The 13,334-nt window shown below is 41.7% G+C and overlaps 1 pseudogene; it reads right to left on the reverse strand.

Moving 5' to 3' along the window:
• Positions 1 to 7,176: 7,176 nt before the first annotated feature.
• On the reverse strand, positions 7,177 to 7,330 carry LOC118759098 (U2 spliceosomal RNA; annotated as a pseudogene).
• Between the last annotated feature and the right edge of the window lie 6,004 nt (positions 7,331 to 13,334).

A 13,334-nucleotide genomic window follows, 5' to 3' on the forward strand; every position in this document is an offset into this window, starting at 1 on the left:
GCAACATAGTTTCTTCACTGGAGAACTAGAGTCATTTTCCTTCTCATAGAAGGATACCTTTGGAAATATTTAAATAAAAGCAAAGAAATCAAGTTTAGAGAGTTGTTATTTTCTGTATGCATTACTACAGAAAGAAATCTCAAATATTACCCTAAAATAATATGCTGTATTCAATCTCTCAGAGACAATGCACAATGGCTGACCTCTGTTGGAACAAACATGACAAGAGAGACCCACTGCCATTGTGCAGAGCTTGGCTTCTGCCTCTGGTTTCCTCGCCCACTCAGAAGCTGGACTTCAGCATTAAATTAATGTGTCCTTGCCAACTTTCTGCATCATGACACAAAGACATTGCTGGTTAGGATCATTCTAGCCTGAGAAAGGAAAGTGCAACGCCAGCCAGGCTTAGATGAAATGCACAGTGTTTGCTGAGTGGCCACGGTGTTCTGAGGGTTCCCTTTATGGAAGGGTAGCAGAAAGTCAAAAGCCCACAGTGGTTCAAATCTGTGCTTTGGTCTTACTGCCACCCACTACTTCCTTACCAGGGAGAATTACTGCTAGAGTGGTGTTTTAACTACGTCCCCAGGGGAGTGTTGAGTAAGATAAAAAGCAAACGAGGCCACCAATAAATCATTTCTGGAAACAGGGACATTTCAGGAAAGTTAAACAAAGTGTAGAAAAACCTTAGCTTGCAATCTGTTGTTGCAGAGTTTGAATGATGGCTCTCCACCCGGCTTAGACAAACAACAAGCAGGAAGCTCTGAACAGGAAAAAAAGAATTCTGTTCAGAGAGTCAGAGAAGGGAACAGCCAACGATGATGGTCACTGTTGCCTCATTGCCCATTTAAGCAAATCCAAGCGGTTATTTCCTTAGTCCTCTACAGTTGATCAGATTACTTTCAGTAGCTCTATAGAGGAAACTTGGCAACTCTGGAGATCCCACTACCCAGAGCACAGTTTGTGAAAGATATTTCAAAGCTCAACTAAGCACCTGAACAGTTTAACTAGCCTCCCTCTTGGACCGTGGCTGTAAGGAACAGGGGAACTGGAATCTTCACTGATGGGAGGGGGGATGGGACGGTCATTTTCAAAACTCCCTCACTTACTTTGTTAAATACCTTCTGGAGTTTGCAAACTGTATTTTCCTATCTAAACTTGGTGATTTTATATTCAGCCAGTTATGCTCCGTCTTCCCTTTTATTCTAGGTTGTCTGTTAATTGTTGCGGTAGCCCATCCCACAACCATGTCACTCCAAATTTATTAGCTGAGCTTGCTGCTGGCTGCTTCCATAGCAACTGGCTGAAAATATTAAAGGACTTTCCCCAGGAGCCCATACTAAACAAAAGCACATTGCCACTTCTTTCTGTTTTAACATTTGCCTACCCCAAACAAAAGAAACTGGACAGAATTCAGAAAACATTCGTCTTCTGGAAACAGAAATCATCAACTAGGTCAAATGCCAGGTTCCATTTCTTTCAGTGCTGTGAGGTGAGGTAGTCGCAATCATCTCATTCTAATGAATGGTTCATGCCATTCTCCTTGAATAAGTCGTGTATGTTACTTTCTGTCTTACACATGCTGAAACAGACATTGCTGGAATGAGTACCCTCTTGTAAAAGGTGAGGATTCAATGGGCATTGATATATTTGACTAAGTCATTTATATGATAAGATGTTTTTAAAGAACTTAACAATTCAAAAACTTCTCAGGACATTAACTAGCGTTTTCAGGCAACCGTAGAACACTGGTTTTCGTTCTTTTCTAAAAACACTCTTAGCTTTAAAATTCTATAAATTTGTGAATAGATTCTATTGCAGTCCCAGGAGGAGATTGCAGATTGTTTTGTTGTTTTCCATGAAGGTTGGAGGAATCAGTTAAATGCTGCCTGGATGGTACAGCTCCATACATAGGACAACATGATTCTAGTATTATGTAATGACACCTTGCACACAAAAGACACTAAACAACTATTTCTTGGTTCTTGCCAATGTCATATTTTGTAATTTTGCTATGTAGATGATTATGCAAACTATGTGTGCTGAAGTTTTCAAATAAATAGGTCATTTAATGATAAGCACTCAGTAACTTATGTAACTGGCACATGCTGATAAGGGAATTTATTATCTTTATGTTCTGGTAGCATGAAATTTCACATTGCTATCATCTTTTACAGGATCTCTTTGCTTAATTATACATGTACCTGAGTTCAGCAAGGATTACTAGTGTGTCCTCAGGAATACTCCGAATGAGAAAAACAGAAAACCAAAAAAACTTTTCCCCGTTAACTTCAATGGTACTGGTTGTGCTCACTGTGTGTTGTAGTGAGGCACAGGCCCTTTTCTAGCCGCATGCGGTTTCTGTGATGTCCCCTTTGTTCCAACAGAGAAAAAGACATCTTTATTACTCTCCTGGTTTTATAGAAACTGCCCTGTACCCTTTTTGATAACGTCTGCTATCTAGGCCTGTCAGTTCTCTAACCATCTCCTGCTTGCCAACTGGGCCATATTTTGGTCCCCTGACTTCCAGAAATTTAGAAGGCACTGCAGATGATTTCAGGCCTGATGGATACTTATCATCATTAGCATCACAATAATAGCATTTCATATGTATTACTACAGGCCAGCTAAGCAGCATGCTTTATGTAGAATATCTCATTTAAATCCTAAACACTTCTGTGATACATGTGCGTCTCTGAGTGCTTCAATTACTGAGAAAGTACCCAGCAAATGAATAAACAGTGAAGGGGTTGCTGATGGGGCATGGAGGGTTAAATCCCTGCCTGTGACACCAGCATTATGTCTCTGAATGCTGAGTGCAGGATGCTGTGCTTCTCATCCAGCTCCCTGCCAACGACCCAAGAACTTAGTCCTCCTGTCACCTCTATGGGAGCTCCATATCGACTTCCCGGCTTTGGCCTGGCCCTGCCCTAGATTTTGTACCATAGGGAGTCAGTAGATGGGAAAGTTCTCCCGTCTCACACTCTCTCTGCCTTTCAAATAAATAAATGAATTAATCTTTAAAATATAGGAGACACAGGACTTCAAGAAGTTTCTGAAGTTTCTAAATTTCTGTTCACCTCTTCCCAAGTCTTGTCCACATGAAGAAGTAAATGTGAACTACTGGGGTCAAAGCCTGGCTCCCTAAGCATATGGCATCATTACCAATCTGGGGGATGGCATAGGTACAGCTGCATAGAGTGATGCTGCCTTCCGATAATTTTCTCTTAATTCTCTGGTGACAAGATAGTTTACCTAATCCTTTTGTACTCAGAATTTGCTTTTCATCCATATGACATGCCACACAGGCAGCCCAAATTTCATTCATTTTGGACTGTAAAACTTCTAGTTATTTGTTTACATAAAGGGATCTTGTTTAGCTCTAGTTACTTTTAGGTCACCTTGGGAAAGATGAAGAGCCACAGAAATAGCTTTTTTTTTTAAGATTTATTTGTTTTTATTTGAATGACAGAGTTATAAAGAGAAGGAAAGATACCGAGAGATCTTCCATCTGCTGGTTCACTTCCTAAATGGCTCTAATGTCCAGAATTGAGCCAATCTGAAGCCCGAAGCCAGGAGCAATTCTATGTTTCCCATGTGGGTACAAAGGCCCAAGGGCTTGAGCTATCCTCTGCTGCTTTCCCAGGCCATGTGCAGGGAGCTAGTTAGGAAGTAGAATAGCCCCTGTATGAACTGGCACCATTATGAGATGTTGGTATTTGCAGTTGGAGGACTAGCCTTTTGAGCCACTGCATTGGCTCCAGATATAGTTTTAAAAGCGACAAACCTGGGCCAGCGACAGTAGCCTAGTGGCTAAAGTTCTTGCCTTGAATGCATTGGGTGCTGGTTTGTGTCCTGGTGGCCCTGCTTCCCATTTCCCCGCTTGTGGCCTGGGAAAGCAGTCGAGGACAGCCCAAAGCCTTGGGACCCTGAACCTGCATGGGAGACCCAGAGGAAACTCCTGGCTTCAGATCAGCTTAGCTCCAGCTGCTGCAGCTGCTTGGGGATTAAATCATTGGATGGAAGATCTTCTCTCTTTCTCCTCTCTGTATATCTGACTTTCCAATTAAAATAAATAAAATCTTTTTTTAAAAAATGACAAACCTTTCAAGCAATAATTTCACATCCATGCAATCTTTATTTTCCAATTTCTGTTAGTTGACAATAAGAACAATAGATCTTAGAAACCATTGGATCATAACATATACTAACTCTTACCTAGGTACAACAGCCACTTAGTCACTCCCGAGTACTTATTCCCTACAAGCAAAATAATATTTAAAAAATTGGAATATGCTTGATATCTATATGTAGGCTATAAAAACTCAATTAGATACAACTGAATGGAAGAAATAAATACCACATGTTTCCCTTTACCATATGAAGCAGAAGGACAAAAGATTAAACTGTAGATTCAATTAAAAACTTACTGGTAGTTTTTGTCAGGAGGCATTTCCTGTAAATATTTCAGGAAATCGAAACAGTGGCACTACAGAGCAAGTGAAGGTCACTTTGAGGGAGTAAGTATCTACCTCACGGAGAACGTCAAGGCAAGGTTAGAGGTAGAAACAAACTTGAGACTGCCAGGATGCAGTACATCGGTATTAGTAGCTATGAGGTGCATTCTTACTTGGATAGAATAAAAAAGAAAAGCAAAAGTCTTAAAGTTGGTGGGAAACAAAATATCCAGCCATAAAATGTAGCCGCGAGTTCTGTGCTACCAAGACAGGAAGGAACTGTGAGCAATACCCCGCTCTGCATTGCACTTGACTGGTAGGAAGCCACAGGATGGGCATGTGATAAACCTAGTCTGCTCCTTTCTCTACTTCCTCTTGGAATCTTGACCCACACTGGATTTCTCTCAAATGGGCATATTTTCTAAATCTGAGAAATAATTACTCACCTACATAGAAAATTCCAGATGCCAGGGATCTGAACTGTTTCGTATGCAGCTGTATATGGGCACCTGGACCATACTAGCTGTGTAGAATTGAAAACAAAATGGAGTAAACATGGCTCCTTGATACTAAGAAACTGTATGAGCTTGCAGGCCAAATGGCCTATATGACCTTTAGCACTGATGAGCCCCAATTCTCATGAATCAAGGCCCAAGACTGATTATCTCACTGATGGCTCCAAGGCCCAAGTCTGGTTATCTCACAGGTGGCTCCAAATCATTAGTGGGTGGTTACCTTAATTGCTGGACCAGAGAAGAGTCAGGTATGGGCTGTCAGGTTGAGATAGGTAAGGAATGTGTGGTATTTCCCCTCTCACCTTGTAGAGTATTGTGGATTGCCCCTATTTAAGCTATTGTGGACTGCCCCTATAAAAAACCTGTGAATGTGCTGTTTGGGGCCGGTCAGCTGGGGGGTTGATTGCCGTGCTTCTCATTTATAATACAGTTTTGTTGTGACTCTGTTAGCTGTCAAGTGGATGCAACAGGTGCTCTGTGACTACTTGTCAAACGAATGAAGGATAAAAGAGTTCGGGAATTGGAGAGAAGCTGGAGAAATTTTTGGGACTTTCCTACTGTTCACCTAACAATGATAACAAAAGATAAAGAAGCAAAAGACATTTGTCCTCTGTAATGATAAATATCCAGTGTGCATTGTGGCTTCCTTGAAGAAGTTACCCAAAGATTGTAATGGCATAATCACGTGTTTTGCATACATGTATGTATGTGTGTAACTTCTTACTGATGAAGAGATCAAAACACATATCTGGGGTTGGCTTTAACTCTTCGTCAGCTTGCTGACACCTTCCTAATTCTCCCGACTTGGCAGCAATTCTTGAGAATTATAAGGAAAAAGGATTAGCTCAGAAACAAAAGGGCCTATCCCTGTGAATAACATGGCTTAGTGATACTAAGAAAAAGGCAATCTGGGAAGGCCACTCCTCCACTCTAGAATCTCAGGACATCTAAATTAGGGCTTGGTGGCCATGTAAACAAATTCAAATTACCTTCCAGCAAAAACCTCCAACTACTCGTTTGAGATGGTTTTGGCTGGAGGATGTGAATCGAGATCAGAATCAGAAAGCCACAGAAATACTGAAATAGATGAAGCATAGACATAGTCATTACAGGAAACTCATGGAGGCTCAAAAGAGGTTAGAAAAAGAAAAGGAAAAGCTTCAGCAAGAGGAGCCCTTGGCATTGCCTTCCCTGCTGGAGATCTTGATGGAATCCTCTGAAGAGGAAGGGGAAGGGGGAGTTAAAGGTGCAGAGCCAGCAGCTTAGACAGCCACAAAACAGGAAGTGGGAGTGCTGACGCAACTCAAGTGCAACTGAGGGCAACCCAGCAGCCAAGCTGCTCCAGGGTAACCACCAGAGTAAAAGCAGTGCGTGTGAGCCATGTGTCAAACAGAGCACAGCACCAATTTCCCTGTTGAGGTGGCCCCAACATGGGTTTACTTATATTACAAAGGGACTTCCAAAGCTTCATAGGAAGCATATACTATGAAAAACCAAGCCCTGCATGGATTTTAAACTGCTTTTGCACCAAAATAGACTTATCATTTCATTTTATTTCCCCGGGACTCATTGTGTTTCCTTGTGTGATCATTGTAGAATTATTTTTATTTTTCCAGACTTGAATTGGATAAAATATGGCTTGAAATAAATGGACCTCTAGATTTAGAGGAGTTCCGTTTTGATGTATAGAGATATCTCACAATGTGGAAGGTTAGTGCATTGCCTATAAGATGTTACGTGTGTTATTATCAGTCCTGAGACATTCTGGACCATTTGTACTTTGACCATCTTTTGCTTATAGATGAAGTTCTCTGAGGCAGGATGGGTCGTTAAGCAATAGGAGACCAAGACAGTCTCAGAACGAGAAAGCACTCCTGAGCGCAGAGCCCGTTTTCTGACACTAGCATTCCACTTTCTCTCCCAGGTTACACTTGTGTTTGTTAGATGCCTACTAATCTCTTGAACTTACCTTTAATTCATTTCTATTTCCATTTGCCCTTGTTTTAGACCTGTTGTTTTCCTTGGCTAACAATGGTCTTGTGAGTAATTTTGTCGAAAGATAGGAAAACATCATTCCTAATGGAAACATCTAGAAAGGATTCTTAAAGGGATTCTACTCAGCTGCTTTTCCTTCTTTTGACTTGGGATGCAGAGGTGATAAATGGAGCACTGGCAACCCAAGAAGACCTTACTAGTAAGTCACATGTTAAAATAATGAAAAAAAAAATTAGTTCAGGTCTCAGGTGACATTTTACAGTAACCGTAGAACAGTTGTCTTTCTCTAGACTTTTATGTGAGAAAAAACCCAAAGATGTCTAGCTGGTTTTACACTTGATCTTAGCCAAAAGGCCGAGAAGCGATGTCTAGCTGGTTTTAGGCATTGAGAGTTTGCATCTTTTTTTTTTTTCCTGTGTGATAAAATGTAATCCCAACTGATCTATTAGCAATAACCTCCTCTTCTCTGGGGTCTTTTATGGAATTTTGAAGTCCGAACACCTACAGCTACTGAAGATTACTGTAAGAATATTATTTGAAAGTTATGAATTTATCATCTGCTGGTTTTCTTTGAAAAACTATAAATATGATTATTTCAGCTCATTTCCATCTTTAACTTTGAATGTTTTGCTTATCCAAAAAAAAAAAAAAAAACCAGCAGGGAAGCAAAAATGGAAAGATCTCATTAGTTTGTTTCCAAAGGTAAGTTTAAATAATTATATAAATATTATCTTGATAACATCATCTGGTTTTCTCTGTAGTTATTTCCTGCTTTAAGCTCATAAATCCAGTCACCCACTTATCTCAAATGAGTCTCAGACTTACAAACTGAGAGAAGCAGGGCAAACAAAATTATTTTCACTTATACATAATTAGAAACTAGGGTGTCATCCTCATGACATTACTTTGAAGTAGATGGAATTATTGTTACCTCTAATTCACATATAGTCAAACCATGACTTCCATACCACTTGATCCAAAGTCTTGAATACAAACTGGCATTCAACATATTCTTGTTGACTGCTTGGATGGATGTCTGGGGGAGTAAGTGAGTAAGAAAAATGGAAGGTTAAGGAGGTCAAAACCTTAGAATTAAAAGAAGGGTTTCCTTACACCTACTTTAATTCTTCTTCCATGGCACCATGTTGCCTCTCCCTGGAAATTCATTCCTGATTTGCTGTGTTGTCCCTTTGGCTGCGTTGTTAGTGAAAGACAGTTTAGAGGGTCATCAGTGGGGAGCTGCAGCTGGTGCCCCAGCACAACACTGCACACTTCACAAAAGACTTTGCTTTCACTGGCAGCTCTCCCAATTCTCACATATTAATGCAGTGCCAACAGCTATTGTATTGGAGAAGGGACTATGCTGGCAACATAGGCTTCCCCTAAACAAAGTCCTTCACACAGACCGCCAGCAAGCTCTGCCCAATATCCTCACATAGCTACAGCACTTGTTTCACTTGAGAAAATGTTCCTAGAGGCTTTGGTCATTGTGATTTAACACAATAATTTACAAACTTGAGTTAGGGAACACAATGGCCATCATTGACTCTTAACTTTTAGTACACTGTCTTTCCTCTGAGAGACCTGAAAAAGAACACACACTAGGAAACATTGAAATCATCACCAGATTCTCTCAAAGGTATGTGTCAGAAGTGAATGTACATTTGTCTTGTGGACTACCAAAACAAATATGAAGAGATTTCTCATGGGTCATCTGACTTGTCAAGGCACTAGCTATTATTGGTTCTAGACCCTCTACAAGTTAGTAAGCTGATGGATCAAATTCTAAGCCTGCCATTCACTAGCTGAGTGATTTAAAATTAACAATTCTCTGAACCCTAATTTAAGTATGTTTATAACCAGAATAATGCTACTTGAATCTCAAGGTTGTCAATGGTTTAAATGATGCATTGTAAGGTGTCTAGCTTAGAAGTCAGTCAATTTCATATTAGTTTCATTTCTTCACCTGGAAATCCTAGCTCTGTTTTCAGAACTCTTTACCACATTCTGTGACCAAAGAGAAACATGAAGAAATCCTTATAATGTCTGTCAAAACAATCCAGTTTGTTTTAGGCTACAGAGGGTCAAACTTCTAACACATAAAGTTACAAAAATACCCAAGTAGAATGACAAAACACTTGGCTTGTTTTCCTCCACCTGTAATAATGCTGGTTCTTTGTGTACTTTTGGCCCACATTCTGTAATGGGAGTCAGAACACCTGGTGGAGATAGTTTGGTGCCCATTACTTTTCTCATGTTTGTGACCCAAAAGTACTTACTTATACTGACATGATCTACTTTGTGTTTTAATAGGACCATTCTTAATGACCATGTTGTGAAATAGGATGAAATTAGTGAGATCAGTGAGGAGATTATTGCAATAATGTGGTGAGACATGATGAAAATATTTGCTGATGGACTGGATGTGAAAGAGGAGTCAGGGCTCCACGGTTTGTTTGTTTGGTTTTTTTTTTAGCATGAGAAAGAAAAAAGGATGATGTTGCCATTTGCTTTTGTGTAGAAGACTACAGAAAGAACAGGTTGGAGACAGGTGAGTAGTCTAGTATTAGACACATTAAATGTGAGAAGTGTTCAGACATTAAATAAAGAAGTCATGTGGCAGCTGGATTTTAGGTCAGAATGTATTGGAGCAAGGGTGGGCTAGAGAGACCCTCCTGGGTGCTAGTGGCCTGTACATGATGTGCAAAGAGCAGAAGACAGATGGATGTTTGTGCAGAGGCAGGCGGATGGAAACTGGGATGCAGGGAGCTCGTGGAAAGCCTCTTTTGAGTGCTTTGTTTGTCCCAGTGGGTTGGAAATCAAGGACATCCAACATAAGTTCCTAGCAAAAATTCAGAAACCACGGCAAATTCATAGATCTGGCTGGTAAAAGATCCTCCGTCAGATTGGCATTGTAGCTTAGTGAGTTAAGCCACCGCATCCATAAGGCTGTCCCTCTTCCAATCCAGCTCCTGGTTAATGTGCCTGGGAAAGCAGTGGAGACCCCTACAACCACATGGGAGACACAGCAGAATTGCTCCTGGCTTCAGCCTGGCCCAGCCTTGGTCATTGTGGCCATCGCTCTCTGTCTCTTCCTCTCGCTGTAGCTCTGACTTTCAAAATAAATAAACAGATTTTTTTCAGTGATTCTCACAGTTGCCAAGTGTTTCCAGACACAGAAAATCAAGAGGCTATCCTCTGAGGGATCCCCGTCCGTGTTGGGGCTGTTCTCCAGGTCTCAGTCTTCCTGTAGGAAGCCTTGGAGTGTGGTGATTGTGTCATGTGGCTCTTCCCCAGAAAATTCATTCTTCTGGCTCAGATAGCTTACTTCTTCAAATCATTTGGATACAAATTGTGTGCGAAGGAGAGGGAGCCATTGAGTTCAATAGCCTTAAAATGTCCAGGGGGGGAAGGTGATTGGCCTTGAGAGAATAGCAGCAGGCCTGGGACCCAAGCTAGAGTGTGGGGAAACTCCCAGCCACAGGTGAAATGAAAGAAACCAGGTTACTCCCGAGGTGCCTAGACTCGCTGACTCAGCTAGCTGGGTGGTCATGCTTCATAACCTGCTGCCCAGCATGGATTACCTGTCCATTACTTTAAAAGCCTGCAGGCCTCTCTTTGTCTCGTCATCCCATTTCTTGACTTTGAGTCTTAGAGCAAACATTTAAGTTGTTATTTATATGATTGCAACAGTATTATCTATAACAAAGTTGCAGGAAGCAAATAGTTTAACTTTTCCAAAAATAACAGTTAAATAAATTGTCATATCTGTAGGGTAAAATGTTAACAGTCATGCTGGAGCAGCAGACTCACGACCTAGTAGTTAAGATGCTGGTTGAGATGACCAAGTTGGAGTTGCGAGGAGGGGACGGCGCACATGGCTCAGCAAGTCAATCCTCGACCCTCAAGTGTTGGCATCCCACATGGGCACTAGTTCATGTCCTGGCTGCTTTGCTTCCCATCCAGTTCCTTGTTTGTGGCCTGGTAAGGCAGTAGAGGATGACCCAAAGCCTTGGAAGCCTGCACCCGCATCAGAGACCCAGAAGAAGATCTTGGCTTCAGATTGACTCAGCTCCAGCTGTTGTTTGGCCATTTGGGGGAATGAAGCAGAGGATGGAAGCTCTCTCTGTCTCTCCTTCTCTGTAAAACCTGCCTTTCAGATAAAAATAAATAAAAATTTTATTAAGTAACTAAGTTGGGGCTGGCATGACAGCACAGCTAAAGCCACAGCCTGTGACCCCAGCACCCCACATGGTGCTGGTTCGTGTCCTAGTTGTCCCACTTTTGATCCAACCCCCTTACCAATGGCCTGGAAAAGCAGCAAAAGATGGCCCAAGTGCTTGGGCACCTGCTGCCAACATGGGAGACCTAGAAGAAGTTTGTGATTTGGCCCTGGCTGTTGCTGCCATCTGGGCAGGGAACTATGGCTGGAAGATTCTCCCTGTCTCTTTCTGTAGCTCTTTCAAGTAATTCTTTTTTCTTCTTCTTCTTCTTTTTTTTTTCCTCTTAAAAGATGATTATGCTCCACATGCTCTGTATACTTCTGGGACTTCTTCATCTCCTCACTGTTCCTTCTCATTTCAGTTGTAGGCTCCTTGAGTTCTCCCAGAATAAGTGATCATCCTGAGTGACTGGGGAAAGGCGCCAGGATGCAGAAAAAGAGCTGATCTGGTGCAAACTATGACTCTGGTTTGATGGATGGAGGAGTGGCTCCCTTGAGACCTGGAGCGTTTCACCAGACTGAGATTTCAGCCCTGTAGCAGGCAACAGGCCCTACTGTTCCCAGGACACCTAGAACTCATCATCTGTGCCTGAACTGTTTATTCACTCACACTCCTGAATTCTTTGGAGCAGAGTCATATCCTTTGTAAATCTCTTCAATTTTTCCTCGTTGGCTTGGAAGTGACTAAGAATGAAATGTTCACTGCACCAAGGTAAGTAACGTGTTAGTTCATCGCACCAAAAAAAAAAAAAAAAAAAAAAAAAAAAGGAAAAAAAGAAAGCAAATGAAAAGACATCAGGTGAGACCACCTGCTTGTGGAGTAACCAACAGTCATAGCTGGAGGTGTGCCTGCCATGACTGGATTAGCGCATGGCATTCTCTGAGTTGGTTGATCTTTCCAGATTTTACTCTAGGAGACAAGATTTAATTTCCTTCTGCTTCTTTAAGATTGGGAAACCATCCAGGCCTCCCAGCTCTTGGCAAAGAAGAGAACTGACTTCATGTTGTTACTCAGCATTTTGTTTCTTGGTGAAATGCCTGGCTCTGCACAACCGGTTTTTGAAGTCTGAAGATCTCCTGGGTGTGCCCACAAGTAGAGAGCTGCAAAAGGACAAAGGGTGAGAACAGAGAGACTCCTTGGCTCCGATAGCCTGAATGAAGCCTCTGTCAGTGGCTGGGCACCTTGGAGCCCTTGTCCTCTTGTTGGTCACAATTCCACCCACTCTCCCAGGGACGACTCAGAGACTGCTGCATTCATCCTAGCTTCATCTGCTTCTGTTTTGTTTTTCTTATAATCCTTTTGTTTATTTTGCCTTACTTAACCACTTTTCCTTGTGTTATATTCACTTGTGTATGTCATACCTTGTCAACCTGCTAGGTTGTGCATTTTTCTGGAAAGTTGGGGGTGCAACTAATCTCTCTCTGTTAGCACAGTCACTTGCACTTCTTAAGTACAAATGCTTGTGTTGAATGAATCTGAATTCCAATCTAAGGATATAACTTGATTCTGAATACATCTGGGAATGCTGAATAATGTATAATTCTTACCTCCCTGGGGTAGATGTGAGACCGTTGGTGGACTTCAGTCATTCCTTGCCTGGTGACAGCTTCAGCAGAGGAAGTATTTCCCACCATTGTTGTGACCTATGGGAATCTCAGGCTATAAGCACCTGCATATCTTTCAATGAAAATGCAGTTGCATCCATTTGAGTTCTCTCACGTGCTGGTTAGTGTCATGATCCTGCCTAATGTGACCTGGTTCCAACATTCAGTTAAGTATTGGAATCTAAGCCTGCTAAACAGGCCCCCAGCCCTAGCTTTCGTGTGGACTGGTGTGTGGTGGTCAGCAATGTTCCATACTAACAATTCAGGACTCCCATGTGGGCTGGTGCATCTGTCTGACCAATACAAATCTTCCAGTCTCTCCCCTCCAAACCACCAGGTCTCAGTCCCCTCACTTACCTGCAAGTACGGTGGTTTTCTTGTTGGGAGTCCCTCAGGATTCATTCCTCACTTGAACTCCATCCACCACCAAATTTATTTTTTTTTAATTTATTTTATTGTATTTTGTTTATTTAATTTTATTGGAAAGGCAGATAACACAAAAAGGAGATACAGAGAGAAAAATCTTCCATCTGCTGGTTTACT

The sequence above is a fragment of the Ochotona princeps genome, chromosome 7 (genome assembly GCF_030435755.1).
Source record: "Ochotona princeps isolate mOchPri1 chromosome 7, mOchPri1.hap1, whole genome shotgun sequence".
Taxonomy (NCBI): Eukaryota; Metazoa; Chordata; class Mammalia; order Lagomorpha; family Ochotonidae; genus Ochotona; species Ochotona princeps.